This window comes from Chelmon rostratus, chromosome 2 (genome assembly GCF_017976325.1).
Source record: "Chelmon rostratus isolate fCheRos1 chromosome 2, fCheRos1.pri, whole genome shotgun sequence".
Taxonomy (NCBI): Eukaryota; Metazoa; Chordata; class Actinopteri; order Chaetodontiformes; family Chaetodontidae; genus Chelmon; species Chelmon rostratus.
The window spans coordinates 4100749-4111438 of record NC_055659.1 but is presented as its reverse complement, the minus strand read 5'-3'; the positions used below and the strand labels follow the sequence as shown (position 1 = coordinate 4111438).

At 42.6% G+C, this 10690-nt stretch overlaps 1 protein-coding gene across 1 annotated transcript in view; it reads left to right on the top strand.

Annotated features, from left to right (window-relative positions):
* The first annotated feature begins 415 nt into the window (after positions 1-415).
* The window catches only part of LOC121616083 (sodium- and chloride-dependent taurine transporter-like), a 35336-nt gene continuing 25061 nt past the window's right edge, over positions 416-10690 (top strand). The window contains exon 1 of the mRNA XM_041950713.1: positions 416-601. The gene's annotated coding sequence lies outside the window, so the exon portion shown is untranslated. The remainder of the gene's footprint in view (positions 602-10690) is intronic.

The window sequence follows — 10690 nt, the reverse complement described above, 5'->3', positions numbered from 1 at the left end:
GAGGAGGGTGGGGGTGCTGCCGGGAGCGCGCCTGAGCATCTGAGCGTGTGCCCGTGAGAGCCAGTAACGATACCAACCAACTCGTGAAATGGGTGGAGGAACTGCCACTTTAAAGCTCCTTAGTGCTGAGTTCAAGTGCCTCCCGTAAAGCTGTGCTTCCTAGTTTGAAAAATGAAAAAATGAACTATAAAATATATTCTTTTCCACCAGTGTATTTTGGGGTTCATCCATCGTGTTTGGAAAGATGCACCGATCGGCACAGTTTGCACTTCCAGCCCTTCTTTCTGCGGCTTCGCTCGCGCAGCGGCGTAGTAGAAAGAATTCCGAGGTTGCGCGCGGTCCGTGAAGGCGTCAGACACACAGCTCTCCTGTTGCTCTGAGAGGAGGCAGGCCGGTGATTTTCCACTGCCGCTGATGTCTCTGGTCCCCCCGTTTTAAGAGACAAAGGTCAGAAAGAGAGGCTTATAAGCAGGCTAAAATATAGGCAACCGACGCGTCTCGCCCTCAGTCGCTCTCACGGACACAAGAGGACACGGACAAGAACGGAGAAGGGACCGCGCTCAGAGGACATTAAGAGGACAAAATAATAACAACAGAACAGGTAACGGGAAAAAAACGACATCCTCGTTGCACACCTATAAAGCAAGCAGGGAGGGATGACTGTGCTGCTCTCAGCCGTCCTTATGATTTTTATTAGAAATAGGATTTGAATGTGTTTATTTGCATCTGGACCGCGTCTGAATGAAAGCAGTTCTCTCTTTTTTGGCAAAACAAGAGATGCAATTAAGAGACGTTTAGGGGGAAAGAAAGAATGAGTTTTTGGTGTATTTTGTGGTGGTTTTATTTGTATGCAGGGATGTGTTTCCTGGTGAGGAGGCTGCGATGTGGATTCAGATAAAGACTGCTCCCTCTCCCTCTCCGTCTCAGGAAGGGTCGCTGGTGAATTTGCTGTTTCTTCGCAGCTTTGAATGCTGCACGAACACGATCCGTGAAATGCGTTTAATTTTTCCTCCATGTGTTTTTCACGTGCTAGGTGCAGACTGATTGACATGCGTGCGTCAGGCGCTTTTAGAAAGGCTTTTATTTGTATTTTTTTTTTTATCATTTTGTCTTTCTTGTTGTTTTTCAGTCTTGTTTAGGCAGTCGGGCAGTCCATTTGTTAGACTTTAGGTCTGTAGGTTATTTTCTTTAATGTATACATACAACCATACACTCTTTTTTTTTCACTGTGTAGATTCTGTGTATATTTGCAGTTTATTCAAATGGAAGGAAACAGAAATGTAATTTATTTCGCTTTATTTTACTGACCTTGTTTCATTTAATTCCGTTATTTCACTGAGCCATAAAGGGGAAGTGAGAAGGCGGAGATGCTCGTCGGGCGCACGTTGCGCACCGTGCGCCGCTTCTCCTCACAACGAGCCTCCTCTGCTGCGCGCGCCCTCTCTCTCTCTCTCTCTCTCTCTCTCTCTCTCTCTCTCTCAGTCTCTCTATCTTTGTCTCGCTTCCTCTTTTTCTCCCTCGCGCTCTGCCTCGCGCTCCCTCTTTCTCCCTCTGTCGGATCTCGGGGTTTGATTGGGTGTTTTTGGCCTCGGTGTTTAACCTGCTGGGATAATTCAATACGTTTAGAGCTTCGTTTCAATGTGCACAAAAAGTGCGATTATTTATATTTTGGACAATTCTGCAAAAATCCCGCTGTGTTATTGACAGCGCGCGGGAAGTTTAGACAGAGCACCTCAAATGTCAAATGCATATAACTGTGCGTTTTGATTGGTGCATTGGGTGTTCATCTTTGGGTCTGTTAGTGGTGAGTTTCTGTGTAGCGTGTGTCTTGTAATGGCTGAAAAAGAAAAAAGCTGTAAGTAGAGCTGCGCCGTTGCTTCAGAAGGGTTGGGTTGTGATAGCTGGTTCCATTTTGGATCAGTTTCAGCACTGGAAAATTACCCAGAGCTGTTCACGCGCAGTCTAACAAACCTCTAATGGATTTTTTTTTTTTTCAATTAACAAAGTGCACGGTGCAAAACATTCAGGAAGATGTGTGTGAATAGATAAGAAAATGCAAAACTTTCATTTTAGGTCTTATTTATCAAATTGTGACTTTAAATTTAAAATTGGTTAAAGCTAAGCCTGAATAGATTTGATAAGCAGTTTCAAAATTCAGAGTTCAGAGTCAACACGCTATCTGACTCCGGCCCTATCGAAGATGACCATGTTTGGTGTTGTGGTACATGTGCTGCAAGGTTGAGCTGATAAAGGTTTTGAGGGTGATACTTTATTCGCAGCTGTCTGTTGCAGGTAGTTTGCGCTCAAATTGCAGAGACTCAGTGTTCTGCCCCGAATGAGACTTTTTTTCAGGATGGAAAATCCCCTGAAACAGCTTTAGACCACCGCGGGACCATAAAACCCTCCCCTGAAACCCAGAGTGAAGAAGTTTTTGATGGCTCTTTAAGATATGGTGACACTCTTAGTTAGCTTTTTGGGGAAGTGTAGAAGGTGGCAGAAAAAGCAACTGAAACTAAGTGCACAAAGAAATAAAGAACAGCTTCAAATTGTGGGGGCTTTTGTCAATGTAGTCGGGTTGGAACCTTCAATGCTTCATTGTTGTCCTGCTGGATGACACTGACTGACTGACTGATAAGCTGCTATACAGGTCCTACCGTGGTTACAACTCTGCAGACACAAAGCTGTGTGTGTGTGTGTGTGTGTGTGTGTGTGTGTGTGTGTGTGTGTGTGTGAGTGAGCTGCTGGCCCTGACTTTAATCTAATCGTTGCTGCCGGTAGAGTCCTTGTTGATCTGATGTTTGACACTCTTCTGAATCGGCCACTGTGAGCTCAGGACAGCATCAGAGCTATCACATCCAGGGACACACCTCAGGCTTGACTATAATGCTCTCTTTGTGTCCTGTGTGTGTGTACGTGCGTGCGTGCATGCATGTGTGTGTGTGACTTTTGGTAAGTCAGCATCTGCCCTATGTAACTTCCTGTATATCTGCGCTCAAGCTTGAGCTTGAATCATTGACACATCATGAATCAATGCATGAATTAGTCATTTTTCACAATTCTTCTAATGTGTGAACACCTTGAAACGCTGATGCATTTTAAGGTTGCTTGAACTAAGATTTAAGGTAGTAATCCTCAAGATCCTTTGATTTCTATTTGGATGGAGTTCCAGCTTTTGTAGGTGGCGCACTTTCCTCTTGCTGCTCAGCCAGTCGCTGCTCGTGCCGAGTTCCCAGTTCTTCATCCAATTATGAAAAAAACATCACTCGAACACATGAAACGCATCGCTTCCTGTGTGCCACGAGGTATTTCAAGGGAAAAGGATCCAGTTGCATGTTTGCAGAAGCAAATTTAACAGATTTCATAGGCTGTTGCTGCTTGGCGATTGCAGTGTTACATCAAATGGCGACTGAGAGAAGTGAAAATGTGCTGGAGTTTAGTAGTTTTTGAGTAATGGCTGTTGGTTCTCATGTCACTCAGTCAAAGCAGCACTGAACGCTCCTTTATTAACTGTAGGCTTGTTTGCTGTTAAATAATTTATTAAGTCAGTAACCTGAGGTTAGTGGAGTGTGTGTGTGTGTGTGTGTGTGTGTGTGTGGCACAGCAGCCTTTCCAGACTAGCTTCTATAAATGAAAACTGATAGAGAGCCGACAGTGAATGAAAGCATCGGCCCGTTACGCTGCAGGAGCTGCTATCAAACCTTTATGACCGTGTGTCCTTCACTTCAGTTCTGACTGGACCTTCACTGCCACTGCAACCAGCGAGCCACTGACCCAGATACACTCATACACTCAGTCAGTACACAACACCTTCAGTGCCGTTAGAGCTGCCCCATTGATCGTGTATGATTTTTGTTTAATTGTGTTGTTTCTGGATCTAATAATTGTGGTCAGCAGCTTTGTCAGATGCTGTCATGACATATTATTGGACATATTAGTGTAAATCGTCACACACCGTCAGTATGATAGAAGCCCATCAGTCTGTTTTGAAGGTGAAATGGCTGGAATAGACCAGCGCCCCCTTTTGGCCACCAGGCTGAAAAAAAGGAGGAGATTGAGGAGGCAGGGGTTGAAGACACTCCAATAAAACACAAGAGAGATGCTTATACTGCGTAATATTCCTAAATTAACTGCTGACCGTAACACTTATCTCAAAGTGTCCATGTGGTGAATTTTTATTTGATTGTGTCATCTTTAAAATAATTGTGATTCATGCATTTTTCGCAAATCCTCTAAGTAGCTGTAGCATGTGTGACTATTAGCATTGTTATTAACACATGAGGCTGTTTGCTACTGCGCCATTCTCCGTGCTACCACTAGATGGCGTCAAAGCAAGGAAGCAGATCTGACAAACAAGCATAACAAATTCATAGTAGTGACGGAAGTAAGGATTATTTTCATTTTCAGTTAATCTGGTTATTTTATGCATTAATAGTTGTGTCTGTAAAATGATTACTTCAGTTTTGCAAAGCTCAACGTCACATCTTAAAATTTCTTGGAATAGATCACAACTTCTCCCAGTAGGAAAGGGGCCTGCTCATGGTGATGAACACCACACAGTTCCCCTCAGCTCTGCAGTGCTTTATAGCATCTCTCAGCTCATTCTTTTGACTTTCTACCCTGCAACTTTTCCAGTTCTCCCACACCTCTCCCAAAGTGTCTTTTTCAGCCACAACATGAAGCTGTTTTCAGTGAAAAACCCCTAAAAACCCACTGTGCACAACCTGTCCAGCACCAGATGGCAGACATATGAAATTATTGACCAGCTGCTGAACTTAGTGAAGCATTTAGCAGCTAAAGAGTCGGTTATTTCCCAAAGGAGTTCCTGGAAAGCAAAACGGAGCTGAAAAGAAAGTGATAGTTGGACTTTGATTCATCCAGTGCACACAAACACAGCTCCAAACCAATGTTAATGTTGCACAACATCTACTGGATGTTCAACAGTCTGTTGGTGCAGGCTTCAACAACAAGAAGTCGTGCATTCTTATAGGATGAGCTTTCAAATATTTTGCCTCATGCAGGATATCATGACCTGTCATCGTAATACAGTGTGTTGCAGTTCTTAACTGCCACATTGATTTAGTGATGACCGACGCACTTCAAGGAAGGCTCAATGCACAAGTCGAACGAATAGGTGGTAAATGATGGCTGTGGTTGATGTGGGTACGAGTACCGTTACATTTGGCTTTTTTCATATGACTCAGACTTCCTGGCAGCAGAATGTTTTATGGTCTGACTCCTCAGTGTTCATGTGGAATTTGCAAGTTAACAGTTTGTACTTCCGACATATCTGATAAGACATGAATGCGAGGTTAAATTGATAAAAGGCGATGTGGTCCTGCAGCAAGCACGCAATTCACGATAAGCCCCCCCGCATAGCGTTAGAGTGACTCACTCAGGATAAGAGCGCCTCCTCCGAGCGACCAAAACAACCCTCAGTTTTTTGGAAATTTCGAAATGATACTGATGCTGCACATGCATAACCATCATATTCCCGGAGTGTTTCATGATGATCATGATGTTGGCAGCGTGTGTTAGCAGGACTGAAGCCTGCTGAACTGCTGTAACCTGCAGCAGTAGAATGAAAAAAAGCATAAACTTACAAGGATCAATAGTGACTGTTGACTCTAAGTTAAAGAAAAACAGAGAGGTGTGCACCTTTTCAGTCATATGTTGCTTTTCCTACTTCCTTCTCGATAGTCTTTGTCGCTCTTGACAGTCACGTCTATTTTTGTCTTTAAACGCGCGTGACTCACTTTTATGCGTCACATTCTGTGAATTTGTGACGTTTCATTTTTAGTTACCACTGTCGGTGTCTGCATACCTGTTGCTTTGTTTTTTTGACTCACCTTTATGTCACTTTCTCAGATATTTTTTTAGTGGACAGACAGGAAGTGGGGGAGAGAGGGGAAAGGGCCTCGGGTTGGAATTGAACCCGGGTCTCTGGCCTTGGTGCTTGGACAGGTGCGCTACCAGAGCACTCAGTTAGCTTTTAACTGCACTTCTCTCTCCCTTTCTCTCTCTGCCCCCCTCCTTTCCTCATTTCCTGTCACAATTATACACACAATAACTTCTGTCTCTTTCTATTTCTCTAAAATGAAAGTCAGACAGACAAGGAGGGACATGGAATGTGTAAAATGAGGGAGAGGGAATGCGTGGCAGGAAAAGGAAGATGCAAAGGGAGGCAGGAGGGAGTGAAGTAAATGCAATTAGAGTAGGTGAACGGCAGAATGAGTATAAAGAGGGGAGAAGGACAAAGGATTGGACGGGTGCTGAAGGACAGGAGGAGGGGGGAGGTAGTAGAGTGGAGGAAAAACGAGGACGAGGAGACACTGAGGAGGAGCTGATTAGAAGATAAGTGACACAGGAGGAAAAGGATGAGTGAGCAGAGGAGGAGAGGAAGCAGAAAGAGGAAAAGGTGGAGGTTAGGAACACAATGAGGGATAAATGATGGAGGAAACTTTAGGAGAACTGGAAGAGATGAGAGAGGAGAAATGAAAAAAGGGAGGTGCAAAGATGAAGAGGGAGCTGGGGGAGAAAAGAGGAAAAAAGGAACCGGGGGAGGAGGAAAGGAAAAAAAAGAAAAGAGGAGAGGGAGTGGAAGAAATGTGGAGCGGCAGAGGAGGAGGAGGAGCTGGAGGGAGGAGAGGAGGGGATTTAATAGTCAGTCAGCCGAGTGGAAATGTACATGGTCTTAAAATAGGAGAGTGTGTTATGTAAGTGGTTAGTGTGTGTGTTTCACTGAGTTCTGAAGTCACTACATGAGTCTGGGTCCAGCCATCACACACACACACACACACACACACACACACACACACACACAGCAGACAATGAGTCTCTATGTTTTACAGTGAGCTCTTGGCCTGAGCTTTAAACCATCCCACAGTTCATTGCGGTTCCCACAGCCAGCATCGCTCTCTGGAGGTCGCTCTGTAGGCAACAACATTTCCTGCTAATATATCACTGCTGAGAACTTATAACAGCAACTCTGAAGACTTTCACCGCCTGAAGAAAACTTTGTTTATTTGAAAAGTGAATCTGCAAATTACTCGTCTGAAAATCAAACTGGAAACCTGTACGGTGATGTCATCTAATTTGGGTTTCCTGTTGGAGCCTCTCTCGGTGCCACTGTTTTTTTTGGCTATATAGCCAAGGCGGCTACTTGTGCTCATGCTCACCACTGACTTCCATCCTTTCTCCGCTGCTTATCCAGGGCTGGGGTCATGGTGGTAGCAAAGTGAGCAAAGTAGGGTCCATACGTCCTTCTTCTGAAGCCTGCAGCTCTTCCTGGAGGATGCTGGAAACACCTCATCTGGCTCCTTTCCATGCAAAGGAGCAGCAGTTCCACCCAGATGTTCATATGCTTACGCGCTAATTAACACACAACTTGATGATGCAAGAACCAGTTGTTGATGCAAGTCTCAATGGAACCCAAGAGAAGCGTGCTTTGTATTAACAAAGTCTCTAAAGCATTTTTTAACGTGCACAGTGGCGCCATTTGCTTTGGCATCAGGCTTTTAATGAATATTTGTCAGCAGTTTTTACATTTTATTATATTCTTTTATGATACAAGAAATGTAGCAGCCATTTTTTAAAAATTCCTTTAAACAAACTAGTTTACACATTAAGAAGTTATATTATGTGCGCATGGTATATCGCCACTGTGGTAAGCACAATGATGACATTGTAAAAGCTTTGTGAACTCGACAGGGTTGCAGGAGGATGCAGAAACATAAAGTGGCGAAACAAACATCTATTTGTATTAACACAGAGAATCATTCTTTAATAATTTATATTAATGCGCATCACTATTGATTGTGGATCTCATTAACTCTCATCATCCTCCTTCCCTGCTTCTCCCGTGTCTTCTTCCTCTTGTTCAGCGGCACAGACGTTGTTACGTTGTTGTGTGTTGCAGATGACTGAATATGCAAGATAATTCCAAAGAAGAGCTCAATATGAAAATAAGGCTCATATCCTGGAGATCAGCCTGTTAAAAAACAAATATTTGTTTAATACACCAGTCCTAGAATTCGCCAAGGCATACCCGAAGTAAACCGAAAACTGTTCTTGAACTATTTGGAATACAGGTGCAGTTTTGGACACACCCATGAATTGATGAATACATTGAAGTAAAAGGGTTTTTTTTTCAACCTGGATATTTTCTTGCAAACAGAAGCCTTCAGATGAGAATGTCTGGGCCTTATTAGCTGGAAAAAATAACGGGACCACAGCACTTCATCCTTCTCTAGTCCAAGTTCAATAAAAACTGATACCAATGCAGCAGAAAATGAATATTTTACATAGGTTTCTCAAACAATATTGAAGCATTCTCTAAAAAAAGGTAATTTTAAAACCAACATGATGCCTATGTGTGCATGTTTAGTGGAGTTAAAACAAAGGGAGCTGGAAGATTATTATTGAGATGACAAAATGATTATTATTGTGTTTTGGACTAAATATTTTGCGGGATTCTCTGGACCTTTGACCATTTTTGTCAGATTGTTATCGGTCGGTGGATTAGCATGAGTGAGCCTCAGTTTTGTAATTGTTAGTTGTTGGTGTGATTGTGTATTGAAATGGTTTGCATCAATCGAATCACGCGTATCTTTGGCCCTTTGTAACCAAGCCTGCGTCTCCTTTGACACGTATCACTCACTCATATCGCTGGCAGCTGTTATGCAGGTGAGTTAACAAAAGCTTTCATGGAGTGCCGCAGGGCTCAGTTCCTCTAATTTTCAACCTTTATGTGTTACTAATCGGGGTCGTCATCCACAAGGATTGTGTTTGTTTGTTTGTTTGGTTTTTTAATTTATTTGCTGATGACACTCAACTCTACAGCAGTGTTGATCCTATTTTATTTCTTATTAGTAGTAGATTGATAGAGATTGTTTGTGTTTTTAGCTGTTCCAAAATGAACCACAGTTACACTAAAATGCATCCATAAACATGATACCGTTCCTTTAAATGAATTAAACACATTTTGTGCCTAAGACTTCTGCTTTTCTGCAGATATAATTCATTTAGATCCTGGAACATCGCGTTCTAAATCCTAACCATTTTTTCCTAATCAGTTAATTCAAGTGTTTGTGTAAACACAGCCTCATGATTGCGTCCTCTCAGTGGTCAAAGAGCGTCAGAGTGCTGGTTCTGTTAGTCACATTAACATCTCAGTCCACTTCCATACTGGAAGTAATATAACTATCACTCATGAACATTTCTATCTGCTGCTGTTAACAGTTTGTCACAGACACAATGGAGTCCACTGTCTCTGCAAACAGGAAATGCTTAGACACGCACACACATACAAAGCAAGTACTTTGAGTTTCCTCTTAGTGTTGTTAATTAACTGTCAAGGAAGTTAGTCATGAAGGGAAATGTAGGTGTGTTATTGTGAAATCAGTAACTTGTTTGAGGCTCATGAGAAACAGAAGATGGCGTATGCACTGTACAGAGAGACAGAATACAGGAAAGTCTAATTTCTTCTCCTTTTTCTGTCTTCCCAGGCTCTCTCATTTTATCTTTGTGCAGACCTATACACAAAGAATATTTTTGGGAAATATAATTATGATTGCGATTCCATTGGAAATATCTCAAAAGAAAGCCAGTGAGAGACAAAGAGAGAGACTGGAAGCACAGCAGACTGACAGATGGAAAGAGATAAAGACATTTTCCACAGAGACAGACGTCTGCTGACTACAAAGTATGTCTGTCTCTCCCTCTAACTCAGTCTCACGTGGGCATTGTCAGGTGGACGTTGACAGCTTCTGCTCAGACGGCCGACCAATCACGGAGTCGCCTTTAATAGTTTTAATGAACAAAGGAGGGAGGAGGAACAGAAGGGATAGATAGAGTTCAGTTTTTCCTCTCATACACATACAGGTGAACATCCCTGACTTAAACCCTGAAACTGACATTTTGTGAAGTTTTGGTTTTGTTTAGCTGTAGCTAACATTCAGAGCAGGTACATTTAAAAAAAAGTAACTTCAGCTCACCTTCAACTCTCCACTTCAGTTTTGTGTGCCTTGAAGTAACCAGAACATTTGTTGGTGCAGTCTTTGTCATGGCGGTGGTTTACACGATGGCACAAAATCGAGGGTTTATGCACAACACAACTTTGCATGTTTTGCACTTTGCTAATATAACATGTTTTTTTTTGTTAGGTTTTTTTTACAAATTCAACTGGATCCATAATGGACTCGCTATCAGAGCCTAACTCCAATCTGGTGCACTGTTTCGCCTGGTATTCGGTGTCGCTGCTGGGTGTCCCTTCTGCACTTTAGTTCATTTGACCAGATCACATTTACACCATTTGATCTGAGCTGGCATAAAATAACCAGACTGAGCCGTTCAAACATAAATGAACCAAAAACAAAAAATCCACCAAGTAAGCTTTTCTAATGCGGTATGAAGAAAAACCACTTAAGCTGTAATTACATCCTTAGAGAGTCATCAATTAAAGATAAACAGCTATTATTGGTTTTGTAGGTAAGGTTTTACAGCCAGTGTTGGCCCTGAGAATGGCAATATAACCAGATTTGTAATGTAATGCAATCAAACTGTTAATGAATATCAATACACACATGCACGTGTTTTGGCACGAAGTATCTCACCGGTGAAGCCAAGAGCTAAGCCTCGTAGTTAGTTAATGATATTGTGATGTCTTGCACGAACAGTTTACACGACTGAGGGA